At 41.8% G+C, this 19212-nt stretch overlaps 1 protein-coding gene across 4 annotated transcripts in view; it reads right to left on the reverse strand.

Annotated features, from left to right (window-relative positions):
* klf12b (Kruppel like factor 12b) overlaps positions 1 to 11528 on the reverse strand; it is a 50844-nt gene extending 39316 nt beyond the window's left edge. Inside the window, exons 1-2 of one of the 4 annotated variants that reach the window (XM_058081463.1) lie at positions 11389 to 11528; positions 10958 to 11259 (exon numbers count right to left, since the gene is read on the reverse strand). The gene's annotated coding sequence lies outside the window, so the exon portion shown is untranslated. Of the gene's footprint in view, positions 1 to 4283; positions 4335 to 10957; positions 11327 to 11388 lie in introns of those variants that run through there. The other 3 variants (XM_058081467.1, XM_058081464.1, XM_058081466.1) reach the window with 3 other exon arrangements.
* Between the last annotated feature and the right edge of the window lie 7684 nt (positions 11529 to 19212).

Consider the following 19212-nt stretch of genomic DNA (forward strand, 5'->3'; position numbering starts at 1 on the left):
ATGGTCACAAGAACTACTGAAAGATAATATTCAATAAGTCTTTTATGTGCTGTAGCCAGGGAGAAAAGGGTTAGGTCTGTCGGGGGGTGGGGGTGGGGAGGGATCGATAACGGTTTGAGGTGAACAGAGTGCGATAACTTATTATCATTGGAAGCAGACAAAGCAGCACCACATCACCGTCAATGGTGACTGGCGAATATCCAATTAAAACCTCCTAAGTCTGCTTTTTAAACTTTTTTTCAGCATGTTGAGTTAAAAGGAGTTAAACCAGGAATAAAAGCAAAATAAAAGACTTGATCATTGTTTTGTGTTAAACAATTATGTCCAATGACCGACTGTTGTTACCATGTTTTGACACAAACAAACGCCGACATTACATAACAATATTTTAAATAGATGATCGATGAACGTAGTCAAATTCAGGCAGTTCTTAATTCTGATGCTTTTAAGAGGCAGAGTCATAAAGATTTGCATGATTTCAATTGTTTATTTACATCCTGAAACCTTCGATTCCATTATCATGAAGCTGTCTGTATTTATTGTTTGACTCTGATTTCTCCAGTTACTTCGGTTTCCCCCCCTCCCACATTCCAAAAACATGCTAGGTTAATTGGCGACTCCAAATTGTCCATAGGTATGAATGTGAGTGTGAATGGTTGTTTGTCTATATGTGCCCTGTGATTGGCTGGCGACCAGTCAAGGGTGTACCCCGCCTCTGGCCCAAAGACAGCTAACATCAAACCTTTTAGCTGCTGCTTCTTTGTTGGTGTTTGCTAGTTTCTTTTTCGTTGGTGTTTGCAGCTATTTCTTCCGATTGGCGAAGTGGGCATCGAAACTAGGACTCGTTTGAAAAATCGCAGGTGAATCAGAACGTTAGTTCGATGCTGGAGACTTCATGCGCAACCCTATAATATTTCATTGCATTTCATTGTTAGCTTTGTGCTTTTTTCTGTTGTCATAATAATCATTTAACTGACAATTGTTTATTGGAAAATTATTCGATTTGAATTGGACTTGTTTGTCAATTAATGGTGTCTTGAATCACTTAAGGCTAAATGGAAGTGTAGCACATGGCAGCAACCAGCAGATGCACTGCTGATTCAACTAGTTTATGGTTTACGGAAAAACAACATGACATCTGGTATGGGGACACTGCCTTCATAACAGGAGTTCAGAACATTCACTGAGTTATACTCAGATTTTAGTTTTATTAAAAAAAAGAATAAATTAACTGATCTTGAATTTTCCACAAACTTGATCAAGTAAATTTAGTTAAAGTGGTTAGCACGCAGGCCACACAGCTAGGAGACCCGAGTTCAATTCCACCCTCGGTCATCTCTGTGTGGAGTTTCCATGTTCTCCCCATCCAAATTGTCCATCGGTATGAATGTGAGTGTGAATGGTTGTTTGCCTATATATTTGCAAACATATGTTTGCCTATATGTGCCCTGTGATGGCGACCAGTCCAGGGTTTACCCCGCCTCTCGCGTGAAGACAACTGGGATAGGCTCCAGCACCCCCTGCGACCCTTGTGAGGATAAGCGGTAGAAAATGAATGAATGAATGAATGAATATTGTTACAAGCTGAAAGTAACCTGAGAACTGTGTCTTGTAACCATTAAAAGAAGTCTTCTAATGGTCTTCTTATAGACACACGCATGTCCTTCTTAAACATTTGTTTCTGTTGCTAAAATAACATTGATTTTTATTTAGAATATTTCATGACAAAAAAAAAAATTCTCTGTCCTCGAAAAAAAACCCAATAATGTAGGACATGCTGTTGTCAGTAGTGGTAGTGGTTTTTGAAGTCAAAATGAAATACCTCTTTTTCAGGAGATGCAGTTGGGAGTACCAGCAGGATTACAATAACCTGCATGCCTCCCACCCACCACCCACATACCTCCGTTACTCTATATGGATTGTTAGTTCACTCCTGCCCTAATGGGGGTTTCTTTCAGAAGCCTTTTATCCCCCCCAGGCTATGATGGTGCATATGTGTACACAGGCTGGTGCTCTAACATGTAATGTACGGTATGTCTTAATGTCTGCCCCTTCCTCCCCCTTCCAAACCCCCTGGCCCAGCATATGTACTTTGTACATACAATTTCCACAATGGCCTGCCCACTGAGTGCATCGCAGCACACGTGCATAAACATGCTCTCTAAAGGCCGGCCTAGATGTTTTTACTACACGGGTGCAATTGCGGCAACAGCGACGCATCAATGCACAGAGTTCCAGGAATGGCTGTCAGCAACTCACATGTTAGTTTGCGCTGATTTTAATGGGGTGATACTGACCCTGATAGTGATACTATATGCATCAAGCTGTTATGGAGCCAAGGTTGTTTTTAGGTCTAGTATATGACAAGAGCAGTCTTCTGTTTGCTAAAGACCTAGAGCAAAACGCACTAGTCAAACGATATACTATATAACAGGCATGATAGAAGTTTGGGAAGGCTCTGAACGATCAGTTTCAGATTTTTTTTTAACACTGGCTCTCTGTGTTGTCACAGAGTGCCCTCCCCCAAGCTCTGATTCCCCCGCCCTCCTCCAAGTGCTGCTATTCCGTTTACGGGTGAAAGGACAAGCTAAATTTGTTTACAATTCCTAATGAGGCAAACATCAGGCAGAAGTGGTTGGAGTTCCTCATTCCCTACCAGCAAAAGAAAAATGTTTTAACCTGTCAACGGCATTTCACACTGGAATGTTTCGTGAACATGGGCCAGCTAAAGCTAAAGCTAAAGCTAAAGCTACTTACCATTCAGAGAAATCTTGAAGTAACCTCTTTTCTTGAGAAACTTTAGACTGTCCAGTCTCTACTTCCAGATTGGATTTGAAATCCAAACCATTAGGCTGTATGTTTAAAAAGATAAATCGCTGTTTATTATCAACTCCTATGAAGTTGGGTTTGGCAGCTATGCGGAAGTCCTCGTGAGCACGAGGGAGTGTAACCAACCACAGCAGAGTGGGCGTTCCTGGAGGCGGGTGGAATGAATTAAAAGACTGTTTTCACAGGACGCACAAAATCCAAAGAAATACAGCTGGAATAGGTGCAGATTCTGGAAGATCTAGAAAGCTTTCTATGCTGGTTATCATATGTTGCTGCTCTATATGAGAGCAATTCAATACACAGGGCCAAAAACTTAGCACAACTAACTTGAACTAATGGGATTCACGTTATATTCTACTACAGTCAAAAATCATCTTTATGACAAGAATGCTCTGCTGTTTGTACTAAACTAGTGACAAAAAATTGTTCAAGATCCCTTCATGCCACTGGTTCTCTTTTGTTTTCTGTCATTCCCCCAAATGCACCCCCTAGTTTGAAATACTGTTGAGAAACTGATATCTATGTACTGGACTCTGTACCAGGAAACCAGGAAAATAACAAAACGGAGAGCTGTGAAGCATACAAGCGTATTCAAGAGTCAAACTGCATGTTGAGTACGATATATTTGTACATGTTGGTAGATGTGCAGTAACACTGAAAGTACAACAGTTCACAGCGGCCCCCCCAGGGAGGTTGGCCCCACCATATGAGAAGCACTGTTCTATACTATGACAGGAGCACTCTGCTCGTTTTAATGACCTGCTGCAGAAACCCTAGTCAAAGATCCTCTATGTATATGACGGGCTGCCATTTTTAAGGACCTACTGCAAAAAATGATCGACCAGTACCTCGCCTCTCGCCAAAACTCCAGCATTCCTGCGACTCGAGTAAGGATAAGCAGCATAGAAAATTGATGGATGGATGGATGCAGAAATGATAATCAAAGATCCTGTATATCAGAAAGGTGCTCTGCTGTTTTCAGAATCTGCTTCACAAATGTTTAGTCCCGCTCCACGGTTTGAGCAAACTTGATGTCATTCAGGGGCTAGATGCTCAAGTATCTGATAGAAGTAAATCCAGCCTCAAAATAACAAACCAATTAAAAAAACTCAAACACATCAAGCGTGCATATTTTCTCCCCTCAGTGTGACCTGTTCTAATGCCACTTGATTATTAAGCTTTATCTCTATGTTTACAACATTTAGTCATTGGCTTTTGACATCAAAAGCTTCATGACTTTTTTTAAATTTGAGAGCATGGTGGTGATACCTGGAGAACGCTAGTGTTCACACCCTGGGAGTTATGGTCCATTGCGGGAAGTCGTTCATGTCGAAGCCAAAAGAACTTTGTAGAATGCCAGCGCTACTTAAATGGATTCCACATGTTGTTGACATAATTTCCTCTCTTTAAGAGTTGACTCAAGAGGTACACACACACACGGGCAGCATCCTTACCTCAGGCGTGGTGCGAGTTTAGGCGAGGTCCTATCAGTTCAGTACATGCATGGTTAAAAAAAATACTGGATCATTCTTGATCTACCCCCCCCCCCCTGCATTTCTCCTCCCTTGTTAGCAAACCATATTTGGGCAGACACTTAGAATCATGGCCACAGATAGACAGGCCCTACATTGGCATGCCTTTCCATCCTCGCCATGGAAACATGCGAAAGCAGCCTTAAATCAGATGATGGGAGCAGCTTTTCCTATGCCAGTCACTTTCCGGTAAGGGTGTGACAAGTTTTTCACTAAAGCAGCAACAAAAAGACACAGTCACTCCCTTGGTGTGTTTTATTTCCTCTCAAACTAAATCTTTAACATGCTTAATTGTAATAATTACAAATCAGAAATTCCCATTGACAAGCTGTAATCTCCTTTTGTTAGCATGTAGCTTTTGGGGGGACAGATCAGCAGTGTTTATAGACTAATCAGTCGCAGCGTTGCACAACACTTTTACATGCTCAGTCACACAGCACACATGCTGCGCAACTCCGTGTGCGCCCTTAACTCGATTTTGGTAAACAAACACGGGCTGGACACCGGGGGGGTCAAAGGTTGAATCCGCAAAAAAGAAAACACAAAAGGGAACATTTTGTCACCATCTGACAGGATGAAGCGATCGTACATGCGGAGCTGGGCTGGCACAATCTCACAAAATAAAAGTTAATGATTGTATCTTGAACAGAAAAATGGCTTGTAGCCTGGCTTGTTGTATTTCTTTTTGTGTGCTTGACACTTTTGCAGCTTTTTGGCCTTGGACCAGTTATTAGGTTTAGGTTTCACAAATGACATTTGTGGCGTCGTCTATTGGTTGTGGTCGAAATGTTGTGTAAGACATACTATAATAATATCCTCAAAGTTTTTTGACATTTGTTGCTGGGTGCTCAGTCGCAACCATGCATCTGCAAAGACGACGATATACACTGTATTTGACATCCCATATTTTAGATCAGGGGTCTCAAACACGGGCCAAATGTGGCCCGCAGGACACTAGTTTGAGGCCCTCGCCTTGATATGAAAGTTTAATGTTAGTGTGGCCCGCGCAAGTTTGATATGGATGCTGTATGGTATCATGTACCCAGAAAAAAATAATACATTTGATTAATGTTCATGTTAAAGGTTAAATAACTGTTAATAGTTCCTCCCTATCCTCCCTATCCGTGTGGAAGTGGTAAGTTTTTAGATTTTTAAGTTTAAAGGAAATAACTTGGAGGCTACCGTTTAGGTCGCTAGCTCTCTAGTTTGCGAGTTAGCATGTGTCTCAAGACCCTGCAATTGCGCAATATGTTGTAAATAAAAAGAGTATAAATGTGACTATAGTCGTGTTTTGTCATGTCTACATAAAATAATTTGTCTACCCACCAACTATATGTGGTTTCTTAATTTTTAATTATTTGCCGTTTTATTATTATTATTATATTTATTTATTACTGATTGATTGATTTTCTTTATTCTTGATCTTATTTTGTGTAGAAAAATAAAAATGAAGATATTTGAGAACAGTGGAATGTTTTATCAGAGCTTTTCTTGTAGAAAATCGGAACCAAAGCAAAGTTTATTCATTTTTCTATTTTTAATAAATGTGTTTTTTTTTTTTGGAAAACCTGATGCAGCCCAGCCTCGCCCAGACCCTAGCTTCAGTGGCCCCCAGGTAAATTTGGGTTTGAGACCCCTGTTTTAGATGCTTCTCTGCTTTAAGGTAGACACATTTCCTGATAACTGCCAATGCAAACTGCATGTCTTCTTTACTATTCTTTGACTTAAAGTCGTAACAAGAGAGCGCCGGTCTTCCTTGCTAACCAATATCGATACACCTCATTGCACACAGCCCCGATCAATCATATAGCAGTCCATCAATACAGCAGCAGTTAACCCAGCTGATTAGGGCTAATACTGGGAATTTCACATCTCCACTGAAGACAAAAGGTGATCCCATGTAGCAAAAGGACAAGGACCAAAAGGACCACCACTTCCTGATGGACTCTGTCTGTCAGCATGCGTCCAATTTGTGTGTCCAAACAAGGCGCAGGGTGATTAAATGTCCTGGATGGTGTGGAGTGTTGATGGACAGATAGAGTCTATCCATCGGTGATTGCCTTTTTAATTGACTCCCCCCACAACCACCTCCACCATCAGCAGCACCACCTGAGCTGATCGCAATCATAAGCCTGTGGACCGTGAGAGTAGTGGGTTGGGGGGGGGGGGGTTGAAGTGCAATACGACGGAGGGATTACGACTGGAAATGTATCACATCATTCTGTTTACGATGTGCTGCAGTACAGACCACAACAAAGCAGCAAAACCACAACCTCTAAAAAATGTAACCAATGCTTAAAGCACGTTCATCTCATTATTTTTGCCGTCAAAAATAACATTGAAAAGCATATTTCCTGTCCTAGATGTGTGTGTGAAAGTTACAGTTCATTCCAATGCTTTCTCAATTGTTATGGTCCAATTCTGAATAAACTTATGTTTTATGTTATATATCTATTTTTAATGTATATTTTTCATTGTGTTGAAGGTTTTTGCTGGAACACTCAAAGAGTAAGCTTGTTCACATTTTCAAAAGACGTAATTTCCGTGTCAGATGCTTCCGCATTTTGGCAGATTTCAAAGGATAATTGCTGCCCTGCAAATGGAAATAAAAAGTAACAAATCCACAAGATTTTTAACCATAAATTCACGTGTTCCTAATAATATTCTCTATACTAGTCAGCCTATTAGGTTAATTAAGTGTTTATTGTCTTGTGTTTTGCAGTGTGCATAGCTGTAAGTGTCACATACTGACAATAAAAAAACATAATTGTGGCCAATTTTGTGTGTGTGTGTTACATCATAGTCATTGCAACACATTATCAGTAAATGTTATTATTGTGTTATTGTTGTGAATTTGTCAGTTCCATTACTTTGCTGCAAGTTTGTGGCTGCATTTGTTTGAATTTGGTATCTGGAACATGACGTCATAGCCAAGAGGGCGGTGGTTCAGAAGAGAGTGTCAAAAATACGTCAAAATCACAACTTCATTTCAATCCTATTTCATAGGTGTTTATTTATCTATGACAACAGTATAACAAAATGTGTCATTAAGTTTGTACTTTCATTTCACTGATTATTCAAATGTATTTTGGTGTCATGAACACTTTGAAAGGTCCACTCTACAGTAGTATTTTTTTATTGACGCCTATAAATAGTATGTATGTGCATGACATCAGCAACCTTGTGTACTTGTGTGCTTTATTGTGAAGTCACCTTAACCTTATGAAGTCCAGCTGCTGTTATGCACGAACAGGGATAACCAACTGGCAACCAAATCAAGCCCAAAAATGACATCAGACCAACCCGCGGGTTTAGTCCAAAACCTGGGAGCGATGAACGGTTTTGCAACAGATTCCTAAAAACACCAGAGCATTGTCATATCGAATATATTTGACAAGCACTATTTTACAACATACAGCAACCTGTCACACAGAAGATCTTTAACTCATGTATTTGCAGTAGGTTCCTAAACCCACAAGGAGGCTCCTGTCATGTAGAAATCTTTGACGAGCATTTTTGGCAGCAGGTCCTTAATAACAGCTGTCGTATAGCGGACCTCTGACGAGCATCTTTCTGGAAAAACAGCAGCGCTGTCCTGTCATACTAGTGTTTCTGGCAGCACCTCCTTAAAAACAGCAGCCTGTCATATCGACCAAAGGTTCTCTCAACTGGTTTGGCTGCAGGACCCACCCAGCAAACAGTTGAGAAGCTCTGATATAGACGATCTATGACTGCAGTGAGTCCTTGTAAACCACAGACTATGATACAAAGGATCTTTGACTAGCATTTTGGCAGTTAATTTAGTACATTAGCATTGTGTTAGAGTACTCGAGGGTCCCGACCATAACAGGACACTTTATTAGGTACACCTGCATACTCTAAAAATATATTTTCTATTTATTCTGATAGTTAGAAACAACCCCATGTTTCCACCTTATCTATCAGGGTAAAAAAAAACTTACTGTAGGAGGCAAAAAAAGTTCCTCCTAATCACTTGGTACTTTTTCAGACTTTCCAGGTTGAACACCACCATGCCACCATATTTAAAACCAGCGTTCAGCTAACTTCTTTCAGTTTTTACAAGAGATGGCGTTTCAAAACAACCCAGTCTATGGAAGAATAGCTGACAAAATGGTGGATCTACAGTAAATGTAGGATACGCATCCAGACAAATTTGTGTACTGCTGAACCAAACGTAAGCAATATTACAGTCGTAGGGGGGGTCCAACTACTGTAACACTGTACTAACAAGCCATACGGCCACCAACTCAGCTGCTGCGACAAAGTATGAGCTTGCTGCCTAAGGATGTGTGTGGAAATAGAGGAAAGCAGTAAACAAATAACAGTAGTCAGCGACATGCCATTCGTTAAGAAGCTACAATTGAATGTTGTTGTGAGTTCAACGCTGATATTTATTATTTATGTATTATTATTTACAGATTAAATGAACCATATGGACTTAGTATATGACCCTCACGAGATCATTCACCGAGAGGACGTCTTTCTTACTGTGATGGACACGGTGTTTACTGACACTTTGAAACTATAAAATATAATATATAACCCAGGGTATTATTAAGATGATTAAGATGTAAAAGAGCTTAATATGACGATAGAACAACTACAAAACAACACATTTCCGATCCTCATATTAAAAGTGCATTTTCCAGGACATTTTGTTTGAATGTACAGAACAAAAGTCTCAGTAAAGTAGCTTCCAATAACCTTACACACAAAATGAATGCAGACTTTAGTACTAGCCTGGAGTTTGTTTTCCATAGAGAAGATCATCAAACTGTTTGTTGATGTGTAGGTGACTGCCAATGTGCTAACATGAATTAACTTGATATTGAATAAATCCGAACACAAGTACACAAAATAACGTCATCAAACCTCACCTTTATGCATTCACACTAAGCTCCAGATTGGGGATAAATGACAAAAATGTAAGTCTATTTGTGGCAGTATTGGAGAAACTTTCACTGCGTCTCAAAGCACATAAATATGGTGCGTTCAAGGACGGCTGGGAATAAACACTCAAAAACACAAAAACAAAATGACTTAAACAAGTAACTTTCTAACAGTGTTATTCTATCAATAAAATTATAGCTTTTATTTCCTAAATTTAATTTCATAAAATCGAATGTAGTTCTCCCCGTGCATGTGTGTGCATTTCTCCGGGTATTCCGGTTTCCTCCCACATTCCAAAAACATGCTAGGTTAATTAGCGACTCCAAATTGTCCATAGGTATGAATGTGAGTGTGAATGGTTGTTTGTCTATATGTGCCTTGTGATTGGCTGGCGACCAGTCCAGGGTGTACCCCGCTTCTCGCCCGAAGACAGCTGGGATAGGCTCCAGCACTGCCCACAACCCTTGTGAGAATAAGCGGTAAAAAACGAATGAATGAAAATCAAATGTAGTTATAAAGCTATTATGAAAATATGTATTTTTTATTATTGCTCTTGAACGTTCTCTATGTACGGTTTCGGCCCTGCCCATGGACCAGTACCAGGCCGTGGTACCAGTGGCTGGGGACCCTTGCTGTAATACATCACTTATAATTAATTCTTATGAGGGAAAACTGTCACAATCACAATAACAAACATTATTGATAAAGCACTTGTAGCGGAGAGTTTTTCCCGGGTGTACCTAATGTTGTGGCCAGTGAGTGAACGCTGTACTGATTAGGTAATATCATGCACAGGAAGATTTGAATGGATTTAAGTGTCAGTTCAATTGGACACTAATAATCTCACTCGTTGAACATCAGTAAGCGACGGGGGTCTCATTTGCACACTTTCCTTTTTTTTTTTTTTTTTTTTTTTTTTAAACACACACACAGCTGTCACACAGTTCCAGCCAAGGCAAGGCAGGGCCTCTCTCAGCAAGGTAAAGTCACAGAGGTCAGTGCTCAGTTTCCACATCAAGCCCAGGCCGCCCACCCTCCTCCTCCTCCACCTCCCTCACTACATTTACAAATGCCTTTGCTGTCAGCTTTGCCCGGTCCCCTTGTAATTGAAAATAACAGCCAAGGGCCAGCCCCCCGGCCACTCTCTCTCCTCCACCCCAAGCCTAGTGGCCTCCCTGACAGCTCCCCATCAATACCAATGACTATTGCCCTGGAAGTGAGAGTGCTTGACGATGACATCCAAGACACCAGCCACTGCAACACTGCCTCCCACGCACACACACACACACACACACACACAAACACATATCCGACCACCTCCTCTCCTAGTGTCCTTCCTCCCCAAGCTACCCGAGCCTCCCTAATGTTTAACCCGTTGCTAACAGCTCCCCCGTCTCTAAGCTTACCACAGCAAACAAGCCTTTTTGCAAACACGCACAATGCAACAACTCTCTCGCACACACACACGGACACACGCACACACTTCACTCGTTCACTCCGCAACTCTTCAGACAAGCTGGCAAACTTTCCCCCAAGTTGAGTGTAACAGTCTACCCAAGTTTAAACAACTTGACATTTCAACATGTCTCCGGAAACAGGTGAGTTGTCATCAGTAATACATGAACACATGCAACAAAACGAAGCACAGAGAAAGGAAATAAAGACACATGAATGTGCACACAGACCTTGTCAGAAGCTGCAGAGCCGTGGAGACTGTTGCCTTTCCACGGTCTCCTTTCCCCCTCTCCTATCTGTGAGTATGGACGCGACCGAGTGTATGTGTGCGTGTGTGTGTGAATGTGTGCGTGTGTGTGTGTGAGTGTAGCGCCCTCCCCTTCTGCCTCTCAGCTGCTGCGCGCAGGCAGGCAGGCAGCTCTCAGGAAATGAATGGGGAGCTCTGCACGGGGTTGTGTTGTACTTGCAAATGACTTAACCCCCCCAGCATCACATGATCCGCTCCAATGTAGGCTGGCCCGATGGGTGGAGGCTTCATAAACGCACAGGGAGCGAGAGAGAGGGTGAAAAAAAGAAAAAGAAAACAGGGAAGACAATACACTTGAATACGTTTTAACAGCGTGCATCGAATTACACCCCAACCCCGCCGCATCTACCGCACCAAGAAGGGGTGTTCCGGCGAGTCCAGTCCGGGTGGCCTACCTCTCCCTGAGTGCGTCAAGTGGACGGCCGTGAGCACGATATCATGTGTAAAGGAGAACAATACCATGTAAACATTATTTAAAAGCAAATGTTTGAAATGTATATTTCCATACACTTCCTTTGCGTTTAGGTCACTGTGTTTTTGTTTGCATGCCAACACTCGTCCCCATTTTATGACGTCACAGAACAACGTTAGCTCATAGGAAGCTTTCAGATGTATTTTTAATGTGTATTTTAGAAGGCAAAAAATGTTCAGGTTATGCCAACAAAGCATTCTTGGACATTTGGGTGTGGGTCTTCAAAGGTTGAATTACAAGTTACTGCGATTTTAGGGAAGATGGCTGGCGTAGATTTTCAATTGGTTTATAATGTGTGCTATCGCCACCTTCAGTTTTGGAGTGGAATAGTCACTTGTAAAAGTCAATACAAAGGACAAATACAGTAAAATCCCAAACCACATAAAATTGGCATTCACAAGCTTTAAAGTGTTGGCCAAAACAAAATGAGGCACTCAAATCCGCTGACCATCAGCCAATCAGAAGCCTGAAGAAAACCATATCAAGAAAAGGCACCATAATATTAGAGCAAATAAACAAACACTGTTAGAGTAACAACATGGTGGTTGATCAACAAGCTCCTTATTACAAATAAATGGCTACTGTCGGCCATAATCACACCAAAACACATCAGCATAACAACAGTGGCTATTCTTGACTGATGCCAACACCCACGCCCCACTTCTGGTGCATTCAGGCCAACCCAAAAGAGTCAAACAACACACAACTACACAAATATGTGTAATATGTGTAACTTCAGGGTCGCTACAATACATTAACAATACTTAATCAGAGAAAAACAAACAAAAAATCACTTACAAATCAACAACACACTTAAAAATCAGTCAGTTTAAAGTGTTAAGTGACCTAAGCAAATAATGAAATCAACTGAAAAACAACAAAACATAATACAAAACATAATACAAAAAATATATTTTTGAAAATACCCTATTTATGTAGATTTGAATGTGTTAAAAAATTGTCCAATATAATAATAATTTATTATTTCATATAATTTATGTGTATTATTATACATATTATGTTTACTGTTTACATTTTATTAAGGTTAATAAATATTCAAATACAACAAAAGAGTGTTAATACTGAAGACCAGGCTTAGATAGCACAGTGGAACAATTCGACATGACTGCTTTTATTCAAGTGCATTAGGGATAGCGCCTGATCCCACTGCATTCTCGTCCCTCTCGGGTGTTTCCTGTCTGGATGAAAGAATGCAAGACTCACAGGCGCTCACACACATACTGGGGTCCCCTCTTGGGAGCTCTAATTAAGGTAAAGGCAACAGGACTCATCTGCATGGCCGATGGAAGGAGCGTAACAGGAGTTTTAGGAGCGCCGTGATTGGCTTGGAGAAGAAAGGATGATAGAGATACTCGTCACAGTACAGTGAGGCCCGGCCATTTAATATTCCTCCTGTTTCACCTCAGATAGCGAGAGCCTTGTGTCCGCCTGTCTGTTTGCAGGATAAAATGGTTGGGTGGAGATGAGAGGATGGAGGGAAAGACAGACAAGATGAATAGGGTATTGGGTGCGCTCAATGGAAGGGTGGCTCAGCTTTGAAATGAGAGGGGAGTGACTGCGTGCGCCCAATGGAGACTGTGTGAATGGATGGATGGATGGATGGATGGCTAGATGGAGAGTTATAGTTGTTCATTTAATGGGATGTAATTGCACAACACCAAACCATTGGGATGCTTATTTTCTAAGTAAAAAGTAAATTTCGTTTGTATTCTTTAAAAATGGTCGCATTACACAAGGTTTTGTGTCTACTTTATGGACACCACTCACCAACATCACCCACCTAAAAATACTACAAAACACAGCAAGCAGCAAGAGGGAATGGCTGTCAACCGACAAGCAGCAGAAGCATAATCATCAAGATCATTATTTGTCTTAAATTATTATCTTATATTAAATTTTAAGTAATTAATTTTATTTTCTTCCAAGCAAGCCACCTCGCGGGATGAAATTTGCGGTCGCTTGTTCGATACTTCATGCGTGCTGAGGTCGAGTGGTCATGCTGGCGAGTCCCCCTTCTCCCCCACCATCCGCCCACTGCCCCCCCGGCAGGAGGCTGACCTTGGCAGGGCCTGACATAGAGATGGCCTGCGGGGGGAAACCGCAGAGCTCCACGCCAGCCCACTGAGCCAGCCCACTCAGTCTGTGCAGGTGTGCTGACGCCTGGACAAACACAAATGCACAGCGCCCACACACACACACACACACACACACACACACACATGCAAATCCACTGGACCAGAGGAGACACCCTCGGCTAGCAGATGTGCTAACGCTCCATTTCTCTACGTTATATGTCTTCTTGCCCTGCTGTCCTCTCTCTGGTTCAGAGTTCTGTGAGTATTTTCTATTTCAAGCATTTGTATTGTTTTATAGATTTGATTGCATTGCACAAAGGCTGCCAGAATTCCATCTTTTGGTTATATGATGCAACATGCTTGGATTCAGATGCGCGTGGAAATACATAGGAATTAATAATTCACTGCTTTGGGCTCTGCTTCCATGGTGTTCATTGTTATAATAACCACCTATACCTCAACATAATGACACTTAAGAAAGGCCTAGATGCATACTCTCTATGCGGCTTATTCTCACTAGGATCACAGGGGTATGCTGGAGCCTATACCAGCTGACTTTGGGCGAGAGGCGGGGACTGGTCGCCAGCCAATCGCAGGGCACATATAGACAAACTCACATTGATACCTATGGACAATTTAGACTCGCCAATTAGCCAAAAATGCCTGTTTTGAAGTGGAAAACTAACCACCCAAAGTAGAGCTGAACTGCTACTGTGCAATAGGAAATTCTAGTATTGGAATATAGAACAACACAGTATAATATAGTACAGTACAGTAGTGGGAGTATCTTATACAGCTCTCTTAGACACCAGTTTTTCTTCCAAGTCAACCCAGAGCGTCATTTACAGAGTGAGAATGTTCGCCCCCTCACATTTTGTAGCGCGTGACTAATTGATGAATGGTCTTACAATAATTTGATGAGATTGGCTGGGATGATGCAAGTGAGTGTTAGTATGTGTGTAGCACTTATGTCTTCATGCCTTCCATAAAGCCCCTGACGATGCCCCACAAATGAACCCCCAGACGCCCATATTATCTCTGAGCTGCCGCTGTCACTGCCTCAACCCCGGGGTGTCGCATTAGCGGCCCGTCTAGAGTTGCTTGGTAGAGTCTTGTGTGTCTCAGGTGTTTAATAAGACCTACTGGGGACGCCACCGGCCTGACTGAGTATCATCTACCTGCCCTTTCAGGCCCATGAAACAACCCCAGCAAGACTTCCTGTCTGACTGTTATATAAGTACACTCCCATATCTACACCATGTCTACGAGGCCTGCTTGCACAACAATTTAGTTGGATTTTATTAAAATATTAAAATACATTTTTGTCTGTGGTAAAAAAAAACATTTTCCAGGATTGAGTAGAAAAAGCTGTCATTTTTCCACCTTCCTGTTTAAATGCCATCGACATGGAACGTCGTAGGACAGTCAACCCACAGTCAATTTGTATACACTGAGGTAGTAACAACGTCGGGATAAAGGTGTGAAGTTTCACATTTCCGCTGCTCTTTTACATAGTAAAACAATTGTCACTGACAAGTATTTTATACAAGATACTGGGTTTTTGTGTAAAAGGCACATCTGAATAAATTAAAACCTAAATAATTTGACATATTATGGTCATTTTTCAGCCTTTTGTATTGAGTTGTGGACTCCTATAGAGCAGTTACACACAATAACCAGCACAGAAAGCTTTCTAAATCTTCCTGAATCTGAACCTACTCCAGCAGTATTTTTCCTTCCTTTTAATTTTTTTTTAAATTTATTCCACCCACAGCACACCTACAGGCACGCCCACTCCGTTGTGGTTGGTCACACTTTCAAGTGGTCATGGCAACTTCCGGATAGCTGCCAAACCCAACTTTATAAAAGTTGATCAAATGTATCAGACAAATGTAGTTTTCCCTTACACCTGAAGAAACACTTCCTGGGAGACATTGCTAACCGCATAAACAGAGAAGCATAGCTTCGGGGGAGGGGAAGGAACCTACTGCGCACGCCAATATAAGAAAGTCCGGCTCTCTGTGACATTACAGAGAGCCAATGTTAGAAAAAACTGTGAAACCGAGTGTTCAGAGCCACCCCAAACTTCTTTCAGGGCTCACTTCCCAATGCGCAAACATCATTATCTGAAACTTTGGCATCGTTTAACAAGAGAATACAACATTGTAACTACATTTATAGGTCAGAAAAGTGGGAAAAGCATAATAGGTCCCCTTTAACTAGTTTGATAGAGTCAACCCCAAAATGCCTAGCCATCTGGGGTAGTATCAGAGCCGTAACAGAGGCGGGACACCACCTGTGTGTAAGGGTATTCAACAATATGGGGACAGAGGTGTAAAAGAATCCATTGATCTTATCACACGTCTAAGTACCTGATTGTGGGATGACGTATTATTGTGTGAGAGTTTCACATCGCAAAATCTCAGAGATCCTGCAAAATTTCTGTATCAGATGTGTAAAAAAGATCATTTCATTTGTTTTGTACATTTGTTCTTATTAAAAAAAGCCCAGCCTGTGTAGTTAACTTTTAAATAGATCAGTCACCAAGAAAAAAGGTGGATAAATCCAGGCTTGAAGCAGCTGTGTAAAAGGGGCCTTTACAATCAATAAATGTTTTATGATCGGGACCATTATTTCTCATGGGAAAAATTGCTGCAAAATCCAAATAACTTGGAGTTGAATGGATTGTGTCAGACTTTAGTGATTCTACAATTTGCAAGCAAAATGGCAGCGAGTACATTCACTAAAGGGGTACGGTTTGGTGTTTGTGCACAGGACAAGACCTCCTGTACATGACAATACACCTGACACCTGAGCCCAACGGTGGTGCTGAAAGCTTGGCCACACCCCCTCCACACACACACACACACACACACACACACACACACACACACACACACACACACACACACACAGCTGTCAAGGCTGTCATCAACAGTTGTACAAGCCAGGGGACCGTCAGCCACCTCACTGCTGCTCTTTTGTTGCTGGCGTAAGCTTGGTGGCCCAGAGACCTGGCATTGCCCCCCCCCCTCCCTCACCTCACCTTCCTTTCCTCCAGACTCCCACCACTGACACCACCCCCTCACCTCTCTCCTGCCTCCCTACCCAGGCGTTAAGCGAGAGGGAACAGGCAGTGCTCTCCAAACACGAGGACACAAGCTGCCAGCAAGTAGCCATGGCAACAGCTTCTCTCTCGCCCGCCACTTCCCCCGACTCGGCGTGGCGAATCCAAGAGCCCCTCTCTCCTGCTCTCCAGCAGCCCAAATTAGACGTGTCACAGTGTTTTTCTGGCATGCGTTTAAATAATCATGGAGATGGATGTGTGTAGAGGAGGGAAGAGGAGGAAGAAAGAGAGGTGAGGCGGCTACGCCAAGCAACTAGAATGGGGGGTGTTAATCAAAAAGACACAGATTGCCGTGCAACAAATGATTTTTTTTTCCCTTCTGTGCAGACATAAGACTGCGGTGGGTGGAGGCAAGGATGCTTGAGATATTTTCAGGTCACGGTGCAGGACTTATCTCGCTTCATGCAAGTGCAAGGAGGAAGAAGGCTCAAGTGGAAGTCTCCCAGAGACGATGCAAATGTCTGTTAGTCCAATCAATTGCTTGTTCCCAGCTCACTGTTAACGGGAAATCCTTGTATGTTGTCGTACACAAACTGCAGAGCGCTTATCCAGACATCCTAAAACTCTACTTGAGGAACTTTTGACTAGCGGGCTGTGCAAGTGGGGGTCTTGGACATAAGACAGGTTTCCATGCGCCTCTCCAGCAAGAGTGGTGCCGCCTGTCCTTTTAGCTAAAAAAAAATCTTAGGACACACTCTCTAATTAGTTAGTCTAATTAATTTGTCAATCAGAGTTGGGGTCACACCACTTAGTCCCCCTGTTTCTTAATTGTTCTGCTTTTGACAACACTGCCCCAAAACAGTAAAGTAGTTCCGCAGGGAAGTGTTTTAAGTCCATTTGCTTTCTATGAAATTTTGCACACAAATAGCCTTTTTCTGCACGGCGGTCGAGTGGTTAGCGCACAGACCTCACAGCTAGGAGACCAGGGTTCAATTCCACCCTCGGCCATCTCTGTGTGGAGTTTGCATGTTCTCCCCTTGGGTTTTCTCCGGGTACTCCGGTTTCCTCCCACATTCCAAAAACATGCTAGGTTAATTGGCGACTCCAAATTGTCCATAGGTATGAATGTGAGTGTGAATGGTTGTTTGTCTATATGTGCCCTGTGATTGGCTGACGACCAGTCCAGGGTGTACCCCGCCTCTCGCCTGAAGACAGCTGGGATAGGCTCCAGCACCCCCGCGACCCTTGTGAGGATAAGCGGTAGAAAATGAATGAATGAATAAAATAGCCTTTTTTTTAAGATGGACTAAAGCCAGCAGACAGTGTCTCAGGTCCTCACAAATGGACAAACATTCCCACCGACACATGTTACAATCTTGTAAAAAGTCTTCCCAAAAAGAATAAATAGAGTGGTGTTCTTATTTTTGTGCACGTTTCTCACACTTAAATGTTTCAGGTCATTAAATAAATTAAAATATTGGTCAATGACAACACAACTGAATACAAATTGCAGTTTGTGATGCCATGCCGACAGAAATGGAGGGTGGCATACGGGGGTGGGGGGGGCATTGCTTCAAGAGATTGCATCACAACGAATGAAGAATTGTGAGCACTAACAACCACTGCAGTGATAGATACTTTTCCCCATAATTTAGTTGACTATTCACAATTGTTCATATGCTTGTTCTTGTTCCTAGTCAGTACAAATTGGCATCCTATTGCATTGTTATGATCTGCGTTGGCGAGTACTACTACGCCAGAAAAATAGTTCTTCGTGTTGTTGGTTGCTATTTTTCTGTATTTTTTAGGACTTCATATTCCAACTAGTGTGTCGTTACGTGTCCCTTTATGTGCATTGTTTGCTACCACATTCTAGGTGTTTTTTAAGCCGTTTTTTTCCTCTCTTTAGATCGTGCGGAAAAGAGAAAGGAATGTACCTAAGGAATTCCCCAAAGTACCGTTTTTTATTTTCTTATCAATTACAGCAATGATTAACTTTTTAAGATATAATAATAATCCCCCACTTTATCTAACTCTATAGAACTTTCTCACGTTCACACTTGTTCATAGATGATAAACATTGTGACGCAACCCATGTATGCAGAGAGCAGGACCAAGTGCAGGAAAAAAGTTACTTTTAAATAAAGTTGCTGTTGTGCTACAATCGGAACACAGCTAAAAGCCGTACTTAAAAGCCATACAACAATGATTCTTCAAACAAAGGACAGCGCACCTGAACTAAATAGGAAAGTAACTCAAACAAGAAACAGGTGTGAATGATTAACGTAAAGCATGGGAAACTAAAATCAGAGTGAGGCAGGAAATGATTACAAAATAAGAATCTAACCACAGGAACTAAGGCATAAAAGAAAACATCAACAAACTACCACACAAGCAAACATACAGATCGTGACATCATACAGTATTTAAAATCATTTTCATCTAATCTAAACTAATCATCAAGTAGCGATCACTGGCATAATGTAACTAGTAAAAGCAAAAATGTTGGTACTACTAGTAATAAAAACAGTGACTAATAATGT

Source organism: Doryrhamphus excisus, chromosome 9 (assembly GCF_030265055.1).
Source record: "Doryrhamphus excisus isolate RoL2022-K1 chromosome 9, RoL_Dexc_1.0, whole genome shotgun sequence".
In the NCBI taxonomy this organism is placed as follows: Eukaryota; Metazoa; Chordata; class Actinopteri; order Syngnathiformes; family Syngnathidae; genus Doryrhamphus; species Doryrhamphus excisus.